This window comes from Nerophis ophidion, linkage group LG09 (assembly GCF_033978795.1).
Source record: "Nerophis ophidion isolate RoL-2023_Sa linkage group LG09, RoL_Noph_v1.0, whole genome shotgun sequence".
Lineage (NCBI taxonomy): Eukaryota > Metazoa > Chordata > Actinopteri > Syngnathiformes > Syngnathidae > Nerophis > Nerophis ophidion.
In genome coordinates this window covers 34,165,304-34,185,785 of record NC_084619.1, presented here as the reverse complement: position 1 = coordinate 34,185,785, position 20,482 = coordinate 34,165,304, and positions in this window count along the sequence as shown.

Sequence of the window (20,482 nt, the reverse complement as noted above, 5' to 3'; positions counted from 1 at the left end):
ATTGAAGTCATTAGAAAGGAGATTAAAGACAATGCGTCCCAGCTACAACTGGGTTCTATTAACACTAATACGATTGTATATACGGCGGATACTGCCCTCCAAAATAGTTTCTCTCGTTTTGAGGAAATAACATTAGAGGAATTGTTACAACGTGTAAATGGAATAAAACAAACAACATGTTTACTTGACCCTCTTCCTGTGAAACTGATCAAGGAGCTCTTTGTATTATTAGGGCCATCAGTGCTAAATATTATAAACTTATCACTTTCCTCGGGCACTGTTCTCCTAGCATTCAAAAAAGCGGTTATTCATCCTCTTCTTAAAAGACCTAACCTCGATCCTGACCTCATGGTAAACTACCGACCTGTGTCTCACCTTCCCTTTATTTAAAAAATCCTCGAAAAAATTGTTGCGGAGCAGTTAAATGAACACTTAGCGTCTAACAATCTATGTGAAACCTTTCAATCCGGTTTCAGGGCAAATCACTCCACGGAAACAGCCCTCGCAAAAATGACTAATGATCTATTGCTAACGATGGATTCTGATGCGTCATCTATGTTACTGCTCCTCGATCTTAGTGCTGCTTTCGATACCGTCGATCATAATATTTTATTAGAACGTATCAAAACACGAATTGGTATGTCAGACTTAGCCCTGTCTTGGTTTAACTCTTATCTTACTGATAGGATGCAGTGCGTCTCCCATAACAATGTGACCTCGGACTACGTTAAGGTAACGTGTGGAGTTCCCCAGGGTTCGGTCCTTGGCCCTGCACTCTTCAGCATCTACATGCAGCCCCTGGGTGACATCATACGCAAATACGGTGTTAGCTTTCACTGTTTTGCTGATGACACCCAGTCTACATGCCCCTAAACTGACCAACACGCCAGATTGTAGTCAGCTGGAGGCGTGTCTTAATGAAATTAAACAATGGATGTCGGCTAACTTTTTGCAACTCAACGCCAAAAAAACGGAAATGCTGATTATCGGTCCTGCTAGACACCGACCTCTATTTAATAATACAACTCTAACATTTGACAACCAAACAATTAAACAAGGCGACTCGGTAAAGAATGTGGGTGTTATCTTTGACCCAACTCTCTCCTTTGAGTCACACAATAAAAGCGTTACTCAAACGGCCTTCCTTCATCTCCGTAATATCGCTAAAATTCGCTCCATTCTCCACTAAAGACGCTGAGATCATAATCCATGCGTTTGTTACGTCTCGCCTCGACTACTGTAACGTATTATTTTCGGGTATCCCCATGTCTAGCATTAAAAGATTATAGTTGGTACAAAATGCGGCTGCTAGACTTTTGACAAGAACAAGAAAGTTTGATCACATTACGCCTATACTGGCTCACCTGCACTGGCTTCCTGTGCACTTAAGATGTGACTTTAAGGTTTTACTACTTACGTATAAAATACTACACGGTCTAGCTCTATCTTGCCGATTGTATTGTACCATATGTCCCGGCAAGAAATCTGCATTCAAAGGACTCCGGCTTATTAGTGATTCCCAAAGCCCAAAAAAAGTCCGCGGGCTATAGAGCGTTTTCATTTCGGGCTCCAGTACTCTGGAATGCCCTCCCGGTAAAAGTTCGAGATGCCACCTCAGTAGAAGCATTTCAGTCTCACCTTAAAACTCATTTGTATACTCTAGCCTTTAAATAAACTCAATTTTTAGACCAGTTGATCTGCCGTTTCTTTTCTTTTTCTCCTATGTCCCACTCTCCCTTGTGGAGGGGGTCCGGTCCGCTCCGGTGGCCACGTACTGCTCACCCGTGTATCGGCTGGGGACATCTCTGCGCTGCTGATCCGCCTCCGCTTGGGATGTTTTCCTGCTGGCTCCGCTGTGAACGGGACTCTCGCTGCTGTGTTGGATCCGCTTTGGACTGGACTCTTGCGACTGTGTGGATCCGTTATGGATTGAACTTTCACAGTATCATGTTAGACCCGCTCGACATCCATTGCTTTCCTCCTCTCCAAGGTTCTCATAGTCATCATTGTCACCGACGTCCCACTGGGTGTGAGTTTTCCTTGCCCTTATGTGGGCCTACCGAGGATATCGTAGTGGTTTGTGTTGTGGTTTGTGCAGCCCTTTGGGACACTAGTGATTTAGGGCTATATAAGTAAATATTGATTGATTGATTGATTGGTCTTGAACTGGGTAAGAAACTACTTAACAGGAAGCAATACGTGAAGCTAAGCAAACACACCTCTACAGCGCTAAATATATCTTGTAGTAACACCAATAGACTACTTCCTGACTACAGCAACACACCTTGAACAACCTGAAATGAATGTATACATGCAAATGAGACTCAGAAGTATTAGAACACTTGACATAGCTGGACAGCCCAAATATTATCAGCCCAGTGTTCAATGATACATTAAAATAATTATATTTATTAATAAACAAATAACATTATGATCTCATGAACACACAAAGAAGTACCGAAAATCGGTACCCATACTAGTTACCCATACTAATTCCCAGGTGCGTAGAACTTATCTCTACACACTTGAGTATTATTTTCGGATTTCTCGCTTATTGAAGATCTTGCCACATCTAAAAGAGATGCAAGCATTAGAAATGATATAATTGGCAGTGCGAAAAGTAGGTCACCCATCAGCTTTGAAGAGTCAATTACTGCTATTTCGATGGACCCACGGAAATGAGCCTCTTTTCATCATCAGCTGTCGAGAAGTCCCTCCACCCCTTTCCTTTGATTAGGCTACACTGTGGGAAATAAAATACAGGAAAAACACGTACTCTCCAGAAAACGTAACAAAACAAAAATAAAGAGGTAAAAATTGTACTTAAAGAAAAAGCAAGTCCAGCAACACTTGTGTCATTCTTTTCATTTTAAAACAAACTGCACAGGGGCTACCAAACACAGACCGTTTTCCACAAGGTCTTGGTCAGTGTGCAAGGTCTTGGAAGTGATGCACTTAAATAGTCACAGGTGTGGTGAATCAATTGATATGATAAATCAAGAAAAACTTCAAAAATAAAAGTGCACAAACAGACAAAAAGGAAAATTAGACAAAGCAAATCAGAGACTCTGTCATGATCCGCTACTCGGATCATGGCATATTCTGGTTTTGTTCTGTTTTGTATCTCGTCTTGTTGTTATTTGACTTCCTTAGTTCCTGGTGGCACTTCCTGTTCTGTTCTGTTGCCATAGTTTCATATTAGTGTCACCTGCCTTGTGTTTTCGACGCACACCTGCCTCCTAATTTCTGTCTCTACTTAAGGCTGCCTTTTTCGTTACTCGCTCTCGGATTCTCATTTGCTATTTGATGCAACAGGTGACGTCGCTATTCCCGCATTGTGGTAAAGATGTTTGTGTACTTTAGCTTCCACACTATTCTGTTGCTTGTCCCTAGCTTACATGCTAGCACTTTCTGTTGGTTTTGTCAATAGTGCCTTTGTGCAAGTATTTTCTGTTCCTAGTCTGTTTTTATATTTAAATTAATCATCATTCTTACCTTCACGCTGTGTCCATCTCAAACTGCATCCACAAGAGAATAAAAACCACACCACGATGCTAGCAAAGCGTCACAGACTCAGTACAGTAACGGATAAAAAAGTTATTAAAAAAAACAAAGAGGAAAAAAAAAGGGTAGTAAAAATAAAAAAAAATGTGGGACGATTATAATGGTTGTCCACACATTTTTGTATTACTTTATTTACCAATTATTATACTGTATAATTATTCGGAAAGCTGATAAAGGAGGAGCTGTTGTGATCCAGAATAGAAGTGCGTATAGAGAAGAGGTACGTGTTGTGACAACTTAGTGACACTGTTTTTTATACACCTTTATAATGTGACCCTACTCGAGGATTTAGTAAGGAAGTTTATTGTTTTCTAGGAAGGGCATTGGATGAAGGTCTTATTTCTCTAGACAAATTCAAGTGTTTGTTTTAAAAAAAAGTCCTATATGTCCTGTACTATATACTCTTCCAAAGATTCACAAAAGTATTGTTGAGCCTGTACCGGTACGTCCTATTGTTGCTGGCACACAATCTCTTACTGAACCTGTCTCTAAATACATTGATTTGCTTATAAAAGAGTCAGTTTTCCGCCTTGCATCATTTGTTAAAGATACTACTGATTTTCTTAACAAAATTGATTCTTTAAAAGACGTATATGTTGGGTTGGTTTTATATATACGATGGATGTCAGAAGTTTGTACATAAATGTACCACATACCGAGGGTTTAGAAGCGTTGAAGCATCTTTTGGATCGCAGAGAATCTCTTAATCGTCCAACTGACTTTTTGGTTAAAATGACTGTACTAATCCTTAAGAAAAACTATTTTAGATTTAAAGAATCTTACTATTTACAAACTCAGGGAGTTCCTACGGGGTCAGCTAGTTCACCTAACCTAAGCAATTTATTTATGGGTAAATTTGAGGACGATTTCGTCCATGTTAATAATCCATTCCTCCCTTTTCTTGTGTGTTAGTTTCGTTTTATAAAATATTTTTATAAAATAGCTGCAATCGCACGTTACCTTCTCTTAAGATTTTCATGTGTGATTTCAACATGTAGAAAGAAAGAGAAACATGGGCATGTCTGGATTACTCGTCTCCATCTTCTGAGTGGTTACCTCCAAGCAGAAACCGGTTGTTATGAAACTGGCTGCGGCACGTTTATTCTGACGTCACTTCCTCTCTGATCTACTGTTTATAAACGATCAATGAGTCCACAAAGAGCTAAGAGCCGGAGATTCACTTACACTTACCCGTGTGAAAAAATATCCATGGAGGGGAACCTTAAACAATGTGTAGTGTGGCTGACACTGGGTTTAGGCTAAATAGTTATTTGTTTAAGGAGTTATCCAGCGGAATATAGACAGGGCCTTATACCAGCATTGTCCTCTCAATAGGGCTGGATCATTTGATGGGCGCTTCATACGCCTATTTTTACTCTTTGTGCACTTCCCAGCTGCACATACTTGTGTTATCTGCATTTGACCTAATAGAGAGGGCTTTTCCATGCATTGGCCTGCAGTCTCTGCATCTTGGGTTCCAGACAAACACCATTGGACAATTGTAAAGTTCAGTAGAAAAGTAGAGTGAGTTAAAGTAAAAAAACAACAACTTTGTATTATACCCTCCACTGGAAGTATTTTGCAAGATGAGGGGGAAATGTGATCTTTTTCAAATTCTCTTTTTCTCTCGGATGAGACATCCCTTTGAATAGCTTGTTTTTTTGTCCGAAGATATGCTTTGTCTTTTTACCACAAATTTGAATAACATGAGTAACATAAAATGGTTTCCCTATTCTCTTTTTACCTGTTCCAGGAAAAGTCCCAGTGTCTCTCTGTCATATTCAAGAAATTACACAAAGTGACTTTTTGACACTAGCTGGGACGTTTGTGTCCAACATGTATTTTTGGAAGCTACAGCAGACTTGCTAATTTGACACTGTGCACACATGGTGTCCTAATGTTCAAAAGACCGCGTACCATTAGAGGTTGTCAGACAGTGAGAGTGACAATGTGGATAAGAGGACAGAAAATGTCCAGACCGAAATACAGTGCATGATAGTTGCAGCAAGGCACATTGACATGTTTTTAATTTTGGACAAACTTCAAATTTTGCCATCGCAATGAAGTGAAAATAATCCCTTCCTGACTTTATTGACCAATGCATATAATGACAGTAGCCATTTGCACATGTAAACAGTTTTTCTAATTAAAAGTCTAATTGGAATGAAAATGTAATTCGGAATATTCTGACTTGATCACACGTTCTGATCAAAATGTAGTTCCGATTGAGACGGGTTGTTTATGCCAATACTCATTGTGATTGTTGCACATCTTCCGAAATTCGGGTTAAAATTATCCTTACTGCACATGTCTGTGACGTCAGCTTTACTTTAGTAGTGCAGTCTCGGAATGAAACGAATGACTTTCTTCTGTCTCCCTCCATTCCAACATGTACACAATTGGCGTCATCTACTGTTGAGTTTGTTGCTCTAAAACCGAGACTAGAAAAAACAAAAGTGTGTTCTCGAGTGTCATGTGTCCATGTAACAATACAAGAATGATACAGTGTTTGTCTTAATGAGCTGTTTTATTCACGACCCTGCAGCGACTCTAAGCGTACTTGCCAACCTTGAGACCTCCGATTTCGGGAGGTGGGGGGTGGAGGGCGTGGTCGGGTGTGGGGCGGAGGCGTGGTTGGGGCGGAGGGCGTGGTTAAGAGGGGTGGTGTATAATTCACCAACTAGAGTATTTTCATATATATATATATATATATATATATATATATATATATATATATATATATACATATATATATATATATATATATATATATATATGAAATATTTGACTTTAAGTGAATTCTAGCTATATATATTTATTTTGTTATATATGTAAATAAAATAAATAGTTAAATTTCAGACGGCACCTATCAAATACACAGTAATAAAAACACAGTTGTTCTACTAACTGTACTGTGCTTGCTGGTCACCCAAAAAAACAACAACACTCACCTTTCACTATTTGAGTAACCTTTTGTTCTGCCATTTGCGTATTGGCGAGCGATCTCCGAATCCGGGAACATCCCTCACGGATTTGTTGTAGACATCCGCAAATGAGAACGGGATGTTGCTTCCAGCTATCAGCATAGCCATCTTTGTCTCAGTATAAGATACACCGTTGGGTCTCCATTTTGCAAGATGGGCCATAAAACTGGGTTGTGAATGAGGCTACGCTGCGGACGCTTTCTGCTTCGCTGACCGTTCATGGCTGAAAATCCGTTCACCGTGTTCAATGGAGAAGTCTGTTCTACAAAATTTACAGGCAACATACCCCTTCCCCTTTCAACTCTCCTGGATAAACTGAAATTCTTGTTTCCAATTGTTCTGGAATTTGCAAGCGTGTTTCTTCATTTTGCTCGTCGACGGTGTAATATATTGGGTTGGAGTCAATAACCAGGCAAAGTGATGAAGTTACGTCTCTTTACTGTGGGCTTCAGAACAGACATTCTATTCTATGTACAGGAGATGGCAGTATTGTCCTGTTTAAGAGGGTCAAAACATCGAGTCAGGTTCTCATGGAGCTGGAGTGGGCGTGGCCTCCAGCTCCGTCTGAATTTCGGGAGAAAATTTGTCCCGGGAGGTTTTCGGGAGAAGCGCTGAATTTCGGGAGTCTCCCGGAAAATCCGGTAGGGTTGGCAAGTATGACTTTAAGTGCTGACTTCTCGCCTCAGGCACATACACAGAATGTTGTAACATGAATACACGTGGCAACCTGTTCATTAAGGCTGGACCATTATGGCAAAAATTATAATAGCTATTATTTTTCTGGGTGTGGCTGTTAGAACGTGGCTCAACATGGACATCATGGAGCCAGTTCTCAAAAGTGGAGATGAAAAGTCTGCAGGATGAGCCGGAGGAAGGATTTAAGATCACTTTGGTCAACTAGTCTTTTTCTCTGGGATGAGACATCCCTTTGAATAGCTTGTAGCACAGTGAAACAGGGAATAGTGCATGTGCCTCACAATACGAAGGTACTGAGTTGTCCTGGGTTTAATCCCGGGCTAGGGATCTTTCTGTGTGGAGTTTGCATGTTCTCCCCGTGACTGCGTAGGTTCTCTCCGGGTACTCCGGCTTCCTCCCACCGCCAAAGACGTGCACCTGGGGATACTGTAGGTTGATTGGCAACACTAAATTAGCCCTGAGTGTGAATGTTGTCTATTTGTGTTGGCCCTGCAATGAGGTGGCGACTTGTTCAGTGTGCACCCAATCTTCTGCCAGAATGGAGCTGAGATAGGCTCCAGCGACCACGAACGGGACAGGCGGTAGAAAATGGATGGATGGATGGACATGCTTTGTATTTTTACCACAAATTTGAATAACATGACTAGCAGAAAATGGTTTCCCTATTCTCTTTTTACCTGTTCCAGAAAAAGTCCCAGTGTCTTTCTGTCATATTCAAGAAATTACACAATGTGACTGACAATTGTGATTAGTTATAATAATATTGATTAGTTATATGATTATTCATTAATTTGAAAACACGTGTTTATTGTACTACCAAAATTCAACTTTAGATATAATAATTTAGTAATGAATAAACCACAAGTTAAATAATAATGATAATAGCAATAACTGTCACTGCTGTTTACTCCAAGCTTTGGGTTAGTTAATGTCCTTCGTTTTTATTTTGGTGACTTGTCTTGTTGTGTTTGTGTTTTTTTGTGACCGCTTCACACATCTTTCTTTGAGCACTGTTTACCCTCACCTGCGGCTGATTGGCAGCCAGGCCACACCTGGTGTCAATCAGCTGGGTACTATTTATGCCTGCCTCGTCCTCGAGTCACTGCTTGAGTATTGTTAGATGTTAGCTGTTTGCTGTTTTCTGTCTCGAGTTCTCCTGTATCCTGTTTGCCTGTTTCCTGGTTCCTGTCCCCTGAGTTCGTGTTATCCTAGTTCGTAATTCCTGTTTTCCTGTCGGATTCCTTTGGACATTAAAGTCATGTTTTCCTCCGTCACGTCTGCCATTTCTGCATCTTGGGGTTCGTCACCTGCAAATCCTGACAAATAACAATAAATTAAATAACAATAGGAATTGAAAATAACAATAAGATTAAGTTTTTGATCTTTATTATTTGTTCTATCTTTTTTTTTTTACCTCTTACACTTATTTTACACCATACAGTGTGTGCTTTTTGTGTCAAATAAAATGTAAAAACATGTTTCTTAATTAAATGCAAAAATCCTCACATTGTTGGGGGCAATACATACTTAAAACATTTTGACCGTATTTTAGGTCAACGCATAGTAACTTTGTAAAAGTATCAAAAAATGCTTTGAGCGCTTTATGGAGTGAATTGTGAAGTGAATTATATTTACATAGCGCTTTTCTCTGGTGACTAAAAGCGCTTTACATAGTGAGAACCAATATCTAAGTTACATTTAAACCAGTGTGGGTGGCACTGGGAGCAGGTAGGTAAAGTGTCTTGCCCAAGAACACAACGGCAGTGATTGGGAACTGGAACCCTCAAGTTGCTGGCACGGTCACTCTACCAACCAAGCTATGCCGCTCCGTAAGGTCTGCAAGGTACTTTTTGAGACCTTTATTTTTTTATTGTGATTTCGTCAGACTGGAGTGGCGGACAAGGCTATTATTGTTCAGGGCTGTTTAAAGAAAAGAAAACCTCTCAAGATGCAACTGCTGTTCTGTTTGCACATCAATGGTAAATTGATGGTGTTGTTCACAAAATCACAAGCAGATGAGATGTGTTGTAAGTGTATGAATTGTTTTTGTTCGCTTTAGCTTAATAGTTTAGTCACTGTTTCAAGCATAGGGGCCGATCTACATTTCTGCCAGTGGGTGCTCGGACGGGCGGTAAATCTGACGCTACTTTTCTGAGCATGCACGGTTTTTGCTTGGTGGTGACTGGTGAGAAATAATTTGCCATCAATCCCACATGGGTGCTCGTCATTGTCGGAACCTGCGCTTTTGGTTTCAAGTGGCCGTCTCCACATTGTTTAGTTTAGGACAGGGCGACAGAGTGTATTGGGAATAAATGAGCGCCACCAGATGCATTATTTTCCCCCCAAAATGTTCCTTCTCCCCACAATAATTTCCCTCCCATCTATACCAATTTCCATTATATTCTCAACAGCAGTTCCTGTTTATTGTCCAATTATGTAACTCCGTCAGCAGTGGTGTGCAGTCAAGAAAATAAGTATTTTAAAACCCTGCTATGTTGCAAGTTCTCCCACATAAAAATCATGGAGGGGTCTGAAATGTTCACGGTAGGTGCATGTCCACTGTATGAGAGATAACCTAAAAAGAAAAATCCAGAAATCACAATCTATAATTTTTTAACAATTTATTTGTTTGATACAGCTGAAAATAAGTATTTGAACACCAACATTAATATTTGGTAGAGTAGCCTTTGTTTGCAATTACAGAGGTCAAACGTTTCCTGCAGTTCACCACCAGGTTTCTCAAGATCAGTCAGGTTTGTGGGCTGTCGCTGAGTGACACAGACTTTCAGCTCCCTCCAAAGATTTTCAATTGGATTTAGGTATGGAGACTGGCTAGGCCACTCCAGAACCTTGATATGGTTGTTACGAAGAAATTTTTTGGTTTTCCTGGCTGTGTGGTCATTTCTGGTCATTGTCATGTTGAAAGATCCAGCCACGACTCATCTTCAATTATCTGATTGAGGGACAGAGGTTTTTTTGCCAAAATCTCACAATACATGGCTGCAGTCATCCTCTCCTTAATACAGTACATAAGTTCTGTCCCATGAGCAAAAACACCCCCAAAGCATGATGCTACCACCTCCATGCTTCACAGTAGGGATGGTGTTCTTGGGATGGTACGCATCATTCTTCTTCCTCCAAATACGCATAGTGGAATTATGACCGAAAAGGTAAATTCTGGTCTCATCTGTCCACAAAAATTTCTCCCATGACTCCTCTGGATCATCCAAATGGTCATTGGCAAACTTAAAGGGGCCTTAACATGTGCCAGTTTAAGCAGGGGAACCTTCCGTGCCATGCATGATTTCAAACCATGACGTCTTAGTGCGTTACCAACAGTGACCATGGAAACAGTGGTCCCAGCTCTTTTCAGGTCATTGACAAAGTCCTGCCGTGTAGTCCTGGGCTGATTCCTCACTTTTCTTAGCATCATTGAGACCCCACGAGGTGATGTCTTTCATGGGGCTCCACTACGATTGAGATTGACCGTCATGTTTAGCTTCTTCCATTTTCTAATGATTGTTCCAACAGTGGACCTTTTTTCACCAAGCTGCTTGGCAATTTTTCCGTAGCCCTTTCCATCCTTGTGGAGTTGTACAATTTTGTCTCTGGTGTCTTTGGACAGCTCTTTGCTCTTAGCCATGCTGAATGTTTGGGTCTTACTGATTGTATGGGGTGGACAGGTGTCTTTATGCAGCTAACGACCTCACACAGGCGCATCTGATTCAAGATAATACAGTGGAGTGGAGGAGGACTTTTAAAGGCGGACTAACAGGTCTTTGAGGGTCAGAATTCTAGCTGATAGACAGGTGTTCAAATACTTATTTTCAGCTGTATCACACAAATAAATTGTTAAAAAAATCATAAATTGTGATTTCTGGATTTTTCTTTTTAGGCTATCTCTCATACAGTGGACATGCACCTACTGTGAAAATGTCAGACCCCTCCATGATTTCTAAGTGGGAGAACTTGCAAAATAGCAGGGTGTTCAAATACTTATTTTCTTGACTGTAAATGCGGAAATAAAATGGCTTTGTTGAGTTTAGTGATTATTGATTAGGCATACTATTTTTCACTCATTAGCTCCTCATCCGTTTCACTGTTACAAGCTCAGGACTTTGAATGCACGTTGTGCGGCCCATTAATATTATAGTTTCATAATCCTCATAAACCATAATTGAAATCCAAACAAAAATATGATTAATTGTTCAGCCCTACTGTGTTTATCGCAACGTAAATGGAACAGAACAGCTCCATTTCAAAAAGAGGTGGAACAAAAGTAGCGAAGAGAAGCAAAAATGTATAAATAAATACTGTTACGTTTGACAAGCAGAAATGCACAAAGCCAACCTTTTTCAGCACCTGCAGTGACCAAATTCATCTAAAAGATGGCGCCATAGCACAATAACACACTTTTCCCATTACGGCATCCATCCATCCATCCATTTTCTACCGCTTATTCCCTTTTGGGGTCGCGGGGGGCGCTGGCGCCTATCTCACACATTACGGCATATGTTGCACAAGTCAAAGTAAAATATTCCAATTCAAGGTGTGATGCATGAAAATTCACGTCGTGATCGGATATTTTTTTCAGGGTCCACGTACACAGGAACGTTGTAATCCAAATTATGATCAGATTAAATAAATGTTGCCGATTTACACGTGGCTACCGTGGGAGGATATTGCAATTCAAATTCAGCCATCTATGTGTTGTAAGGTAAAATAAATCTTCTTATTTTGTCGTGTGTCTTCAGACTTGCAGCTCCGTTGAGGCGAGCCAGGTCAATCGGACCTTGTTCGCCATTCGGTGGCTGGTGTTTGGGGCAACTAGTGACTATGTGCTCTATTGTCTGGACTGGGTCCCCACACTCGCAGGAGGCACTATCCACAAGTCCGTACCTCTTCATCACTCCTCCGTAGCGTCCGACGCCAGTCCTCATGCGGTTGAGGGTTGTCCACTGCTTCCGGGGCAGTTTGTGGCCGGAGACGTCTGTGGAATCATCGATGTCGTGGTACTGCGTAGATGGTTTTGCTAACTTCCACTGGTCTCTCCATATCGTCTTGACCCATGTGACCTTGGAAGTATCAGCTGATGTTGTGCTGAGTAAATCGTGGGCTTGCACAGCAAAGGGGTGCCGTGACTTAATTCCCGGGCAGGGCACCGCTGCTGCTCACTGCTCCCCTCACCTACCAGGGGGTGATCAAGGGTGATGGGTCAAATACAGAGAATAACTTCGCCACACCTAGTGTGTGTGTGACAATCATTGGTACTTTAACTTTAACTTTAACTTAAGGCGCACGCGTCGTGGTGATTCTGTGACAATCTTATAGAGCAGTGGTCCCCAACCACCGGGCCGTGGTATATGGAACACACAGCAGTGAAATGGGTCGTTATCCCTTGGGGTCACCAAAAGGCTTGTTTGGCTTCGGCAGAGCAATCACCATGGCAAGGAGCCACATTTGTGGCAGCTTCAGACATCGGAGACACATGGAGAGAAAGGAGCGCAACCAGACATTTGCCTCCTTGCCTTGATGTTTTATGTATTCCGGATGGATGCCGTCGATGCCTGGTGCTTTACCCGTTTTCAGCCGTTGGATGGCCTGCCCGATTTCTTGTGTTGTGAAATCGTGGGACAGGTTGAGATCACAGCCCGGTGCCCTGTGCAGCTCATGGACTCTCGCCGATGTTCTTCCGGTGATGTCCTTGTCTGCATTGAGAAAACGGCCGTTGCGCAGCAATAGTGACATGATGGAATTTGCAGCGATGGGACATTGTGCTGGGGTTGTCGACCTGCCAATCAGCTTGTTCATGGTCTGCCACAGCCGACGGGTAAAGTGTGTGAAGTCGATTGATTCTGCTATCTCCGTCCATCATTGCCTGCGTTTCTCATTTAGTCCGCAGATAAAGTGGTTTGTTTCTATATCCCTGTCATCGCTAGTTTTTAATTCTGTGTGGGCGCGTAATAGATCTTCACATTCGTCATCCCAGTAGGGTACATAGGCTTTGCGCATGCCACGGGGGATGTTTTTGTTGGCGGCAGCCAACATCATCTTGCAGTATGAGTCATAGGCGATGTCCAATTTGGTAGGGTGCAGTTGTGGTAGACCAGCAACTGCCTCGTTAGCTTGCTAACTTGTGAAGCCTACCCAGTTTGCTTTCCGGAAGTTCCACCTCCTCACATCCTTCCCTTCCAAAGGCTGAACCAGAGATGGTATGGTTATGAGCGATGGTTGGTGATGCGATCGGGGGAACCTGTCCAGAATGCGTCTTACTGGTAGCAGTTCGTTGTCGCAACATTTTGAAAAGGCCAAGTCCGGGTTGTTTTTTTTTTTTGATTGATTGATTGATTGATTGATTGATTGAAACTTTTATTAGTAGATTGCACTGCTCAGTATATATTTCCGTACAATTGACCTCTAAATGGTAACACCCGAATACGTTTTTCAATTCATGGTGCTGTTCCAGCCTGCAGAATAGAAAGTACGTTGCTCCTTTGGGTCGTATAGGAGTGTTGTATCGGCGGCCGAGGCCCATTCTGCCAGGTATTCACCATCAGCGGTGGAGCTGCTGTAGCCCCAGTCTGTGTGCTGGCTGTTGAAATCACCAGTATACTGTACATGGCAGGGGCTGGGACTTCTGGCAGAGATGTTGGGACAAACCTACTCTGAGGCGGCTTGTAGATGTGGACGATGGCGGTGTCTTGCACTTTAGTTGTAATTCATTCTACTTCTGCATTGTTTGCGGACTGTGCTATGGCTGACCAAGAAATATCGTTACGAACAAATGTAGTTATGCCGTGATGTTTGTCAGGGTGTACCCAGGAAGCTTCAGGAAGTCCTGGTTTTCAAGGTGAGTCTCCTGCAATAAAACTATATTCGCCTTGTTTTAATGGCGATTGGTTCGATGGCGTAGAGTTAAGCGGTGGTAAGGCCTTCAATGTTGAGCTGCAGTAACGCTAAACCAACTAGGCTTTTTGTGGTGTGTAGACGTGGTAAGGACATTAGTTTCACTTTTGTAGGCTTTTAGAATCTGTAAGCTACTCGTGGGGAGGCCGCGTAGAGGCTGTCTTTGTCTCCCCATAAAAGAAGTGCAAGTGATTAATGTGTGAAGTTATCTTACTGTAAAAGAAGTGCAAGTAATTAATGTGTGAAGTTATCTTACTGCAGTTCAACCACATGAAAATAAAAGTACGGGTGGGAAGGTTAATTAAGTAAAAAAGAGAAAAAAATGATTAATTAATTTCAGCACACTTTAAAGAATTATAAAATCTTCTTTGACAAGGTCCATGCATTAATTCAGCAGTACCCAAACTTTTTGACTTGGGGGCCGTTATGCTTAGAAAAATTGTCTGTTGACCAAAAACGACTGCATGTAAAGTAATTATACATACATACATACATAAATTGCAGAGGGAAGTTTGCCAAACATCTAAGAATACAGTACAACTTGCGATTAAGCCCTATTTTTAGCGTAATAACAATCATTTATACAAAAATAAAGAATGTAGCATTTACAATATTTGGAAATGATCAGAGACAATTTGGGTTGCTTTATTTTAAGCAAACTAGACTGAACTAAAACATATTACTAACTGTTAACAACCCCTGTCCCTATACAACAGACCCTGAAAACACTGCAATTGAAAGTATAAACGGTAAAACATTAAATAGTAGTACATGAAAGTTTAACGCCAACCTTGTTTACTTTAGTGATCCTTTAAGTTTTGTAATCAATCAGAAATACAAAGCAACTAAAATGTGCAAAACATGGCAAAGTATGGAGAGGAACTGTTTTGTAAGTTACCCTTTATGCCTTGAAGTGGATTTATCTGGGTGTAATTCTAAATTGTGTCTGATGCCTAGACATTTCTTTAAATGACCACAAAGTCTAGTATAAAGGTTGTATTTCATGTGCGGCCATGTCTGTTGACTTTCTGTGTTGGTTGTAACAGGAAAAGGTTGTTTGAAATGGGTCATAAAAATTGATTCTATGCTTATTTTTCTTCAATATAAAACTCATGGTCGTTTACCAAAATTACCAACAATATTTACAAAATGGTGGCATTTTTGCAACATCAGACATTATATTATTCAAAATTTAATTCTAGATATGGCGATGGCTACACTTGATAAAAAAAAAACTTGGTACGTCTCGCAAGCCAGACTGAAGATACCAGCGTGCCGCATTTGGCCAATGGGCCATAGTTTGGATACCACCACATTAATCATTCGGAAGGACTTTCGTAGGACTTCCATAGTCAACTAATTGCGATCTAAATAAAAACATGTGATGGAGGGACAGTGGGGCAGCATGGTGGAACAGCATGTGCCTCACAATACGAAGGTCCTGAGTAGTCCTGAGTTCAAACCCGGGCTAGGGATCTGACTGTGTGGGTTCCCTCCGGGTACTCCGATTTCTCCCACAGCCAAAAGCATGTACCTGGGGATAGGTTGATAGCCAACAGTGTGTGAATGTGAGTGTGAATGTTGTCTGTTTATCTGTGTTGGCTTTGTAATGAGGTGGCGCCTTGTCCAGGATGTACGCCACCTTCCGCCCGAATGCAGCTGAGATAGGCTCCAGCACCCCCCGCCACCCCAAAACTGGACAAGCGGTAGAAAATGGATGGATGGATGGATGGATGGATGGACGGCAGTGGCAATTGTCCAAAGATATCTCTTCACAACCAGATTTGAAAATCAAACATAATTCTATTTTAATTATTTGCTGATAAATATAATTGTGGAACAACTCTTGGAATGCACCAGTAGCTTTTGGAGACTGTATTGATATTTGTTGTACGTGTTCTGTAGTTAACTCCAAAGTCGCAAAGATAACCTCAACAAATACTTTCCCCTATTCAGAGATGAGTGGGTTATTAATCATCCTCCATGGACACATTGGTGATTGCTTTACAGAAAAAGTGTCCCTGCAAGTGGCCCATCCCTCTTCTACATGCTTTTAGAAGTACAGACATGCACATACACACACTCACAACCAAGGCTCTTTGCAATGACAATGAAATGTACGATATTTGCATTTGGCATATTCATTCAGCGTTTCCTTGAACTCCGAGAATGAACCTTTTATATTATGTTCCTCACAAATCTCAAAGCTATTAGCGACAGTATATTTAAACCATAGATGACTACATCCAGGTGTCATACAAGAATGACCTGAAACTAAAAACACATTTCTGTGCTCAGCCTTTATGATTAAAGGCTTATTTTTTATTTTTCTGCTGTATTCAATGAAAGTGTGTTCTTGGCTCATGGTGCCCGGATGCATCCATTTTGATGACACTCGTACGGGAAGAGGCCATTTGTTTTCTTCTCACAATGACACACTGTTAAAAAAGTTGCCTGATCGCAGACAAATACAATATAGAACAAAAAGACCCCAAATGCAGACAAAGCAGGCTGTGGAAATTCTGGTAGATCATTAAAATTTAGCTGCAATCCATTGCTCAATGTGAAACCACTGGACCCAGATCCTTCAATCCAGGTTTGAGTCAATAGTGTTTTGTTCGCTGTTTTTTTCCTTACAATCACATGTCATTCAAGTTATTTATTTTGTTTATTTGCTCATTTCTCTGTGAAAGCTTGTCCCAGGGGACAGAAGGAGACTGGGAGTGCATCCATCACACAACTTGTGCAGATAAACAATCACTCACATTTATGACATTGTATCAATAAGGAAACGCTTGTCATATAAATCTTCCGTCTCCATAAACTGTATTTATACACTAACGTAAGTTGTATGACTAGTATTATAAATGCATTTATATATTCACCTAAATTGAACCACAGTAGAAATGTAACAATATCTTCTGTTTAAAGTGCTGAATACACCAACCTGAAAAAATGCACTTAATACGAAAGACAATTGAAGCAGTTAAAAGTCATTACTTTTAATCACAAATTAATGTCTCCCATACCCAGATTGGCTGGTTGACCCTTATTTGATTCTTAAGGTAATATCAGTGTCACAACGCAATTAAATGCAGCAGAGAGGAACCCAAGGATGCAGACGGACGGTGAGCAAAACAGTTGTTTTACTTATGGAAAAGTACTCACAACAATGATCCAAACAGGAGATAATAAAAGGCGACGGTGCAAAAAATAGAAAACAAAATGAGCACCGAAAAAAAAAGAACAAAAGCCAATATAAAAAATAACTACACTTGGGTTGGAGTTGCAAGACATGAATTGATTAATGTGGACCCCGACTTAAACAAGTTGAAAAACTAATTCGGTGTTACCATTTAGTGGTCAATTGTACGGAATATGTACTGAACTGGGCAATCTACTAATAAAAGTTTCAATCAATCAATCAAAAACGTGCAAACTACCACAACAACACCATGCTGGATGGCACTGGGAAAAGCCAAAAAGGTAAGCATCAAAAAACTCTGGAATAATAGGAAACTTTTGACGTGGAGAGTCGAGGAGTGTAATTGCCAAGTGCCATCCAGCTGTCAAGGTGCTGCTTGAGTAGTATCGGGTAGATTGGAAACAGCTGTGCATGTCTCACAACTCCGCCCATAAGGGGAACACAGGAACTCTAGGGGAAGGAGAAATTTAAAAACCATGTCTGCTGCACCAACAAAGGAAAAGTGAAAATACAAACCACAAATTGACAGCAGACGGTGACAATCAGGGGTATCAGATGGGTTGTGGATGTTGTTGGCAGATTTGTGCAAACACTATTATGAAATGCACAAGGGCAAATGAAGACAAACATTTTAGCGATAACACAACTAAGGATGTAAATAATAACACAAAATGATTGCAATAATCATGTATTTGTGCCGGGCAGCACGGTGGTAGAGGGGTTAGTGCGTCTGCCTCACAATACGAAGGTCTTGAGTAGTCCTGGGTTCAATCCCGGGGTCGGGATCTTTCTGTGTGGAGTTTGCATGTTCTCCCCGTGACTGCGTGGGTTCCCTCTGGGTACTCCGGCTTCCTCCCACCTCCAAAGACATGCACCTGGGGATAAGTTGATTGGCAACACTAAATTGGCCCTAGTGTGTGAATGTGAGTGTGAATGTTGTCTGTCTATCTGTGTTGGCCCTGCGATGAGGTGGCGACTTGTCCAGGGTGTACGACGCCTTCCGCCCGATTGTAGCTGAGATAGGCACCAGCACCCCCCGCGGCCCTAAAGGGAATAAGCGGTAAAAAATGAATGGATGGATGTATTTGTGCCTTAAAGCCATCCCTGCGACCCCGAGAGGGACAAGCTGTAGAAACTGGATGAATGGATGGACATGCTCCTTTACCTTAACCGCGGATAGTTACCTGAAAGGTGTTACAATTTGTTATACAGTCGGTGATCAGGTCAATGTACAAAACCCATAGCCAGTGAAGTTTGCTCGTTGTGTAAATCGTAAATAAAAACAGAATACAATGATTTGCAAATCCTTTTCAACATATATTCAATTGAATACACTGCAAAGACAAGATATTCCATGTTCAAACTGAGAAAAGTTTTTTTTGTGCAAATAATCAATAACTTTTAATTTTTTTAACCACTGTGTAACACAGCTTTTTCTTTTAACAACACTCAGTAAACATTTGGGAACTGAGGAGACCAATTTTTTGGATAATTATGTGACTCCGTCCACAGTTACATGAACGTGGAAATGATGCCTTACCTTTTTTGTTGAGTTTAGAGATTTGTGATTAGGCATACTAGCACTGTGTCGAATAAAAAGTAGCAACCATTTCTCCTAGGCATGCTCTTTTCCCAACTTATTAGCTTCTAATCTGTTTCACCGTCCCAAGCTCCAGAATTTGCATGCATGGTGCCAGGGATGGGCAAGCTACTTGGAAAATGTAGTATGCTAAACTGCAAGTTACTCTTAATTAAATGTACCTAAGTTACAGGGGAAGCTATCCTCTGAGAATTGTAGCAAACTACACTACATGCTACATGGTAAAAGTAGCTTGCTACATCACAGCTTTATTTAACAGCATTTGTATCTATTGGCACATATGTATAATACTGTCTCAATGGTGATGTAACTGATAGTATTCAAATGTATCCAATAAAAGTCCATTACTATTAACTATCTGTCATTTAGCTAGGGACACCCTACAACAGTGGTTCTCAACCTTTTTTCAGTGATGTACCCCCTGTGAATTTTTTTTTTTAATTCAAGTACCCCCCTAATCAAAGCGAAGTATTTTTGGTTGAAAAAAAGAAATAAATAAGTAAGATACGGCACTATGTCATCAGTTTTTGATTTATTAAATTGTATAACAGTGCAAAATATTGCTCATTTGTAGTGGTCTTTTTTGAACTATTTGGAAAAAAGGATATAAAAATAACTAAAAACTTGTTGAAAAATAAACAAGTGATTCAATTATAAATAAAGATTTTCTAGACATAGAAGTAATCATCAACTTAAAGTGCCCTCTTTGGGGATTGTAATAGAGATCCATCTGGATTCATGAACTTAATTCTAAACATTTCTTCACAAAAAAAGAAATCTTTAACATCAATACTGATAGAACATGTCCACAAAAAAAATCTAGCTGTCAACACTGAATATTGCATTGTTGCATTTCTTTTCACAGTTTATGAACTTACATTTATATTTTGTTGAAGTATTATTCAATAAATATATTTATAAAGGATTTGTGTTAATTGTTGCCATTTTTAGAATATTAAAAAAAAATCTCACATACCCCTTGACATACCTTCAAGTACCCCCATTTGAGAATCACTGCCCTACAACTACCTTTAAGGGACCCCACACCCGATGCATTTTTAACGGGCTAACCGTAGGCTGGCAGATCACCACAGGATACAATCACCAATTTATTAACCTAGACCAGATGTATGGCTGTCGTCTCCGGATTTACCATTGGCTGGCCCCGCCAGGAAGCTTTCTCACAGGTTTGTGGTGCCCTTCAAGATCACCAGGATCATCAGCCCTGCGGCGGTCAAACATCAGCTGCCTCCATTCATCAAACGACATCCGACGGTCCATGTCTCCAATCTCAAGTTGGTTTCTACCAGTCTGCTGTGCCCTCCATCAACGCCTCCTCGTCCTCGGCGCATGATCGGTGGTCGGTTACAACAGACGCTGTAAAGACTATCTTAGACTACAGAAGGCGGGGCAGAAGTGTTCAATATCTAGTGGACTGAGAGGGCTATGGTCTTGAATAACGCTCATGGGTCTCCAGCGCCTGTACCCTTGATCCATCCCCTCTGCGTGACTTCCACTCTCTCTACC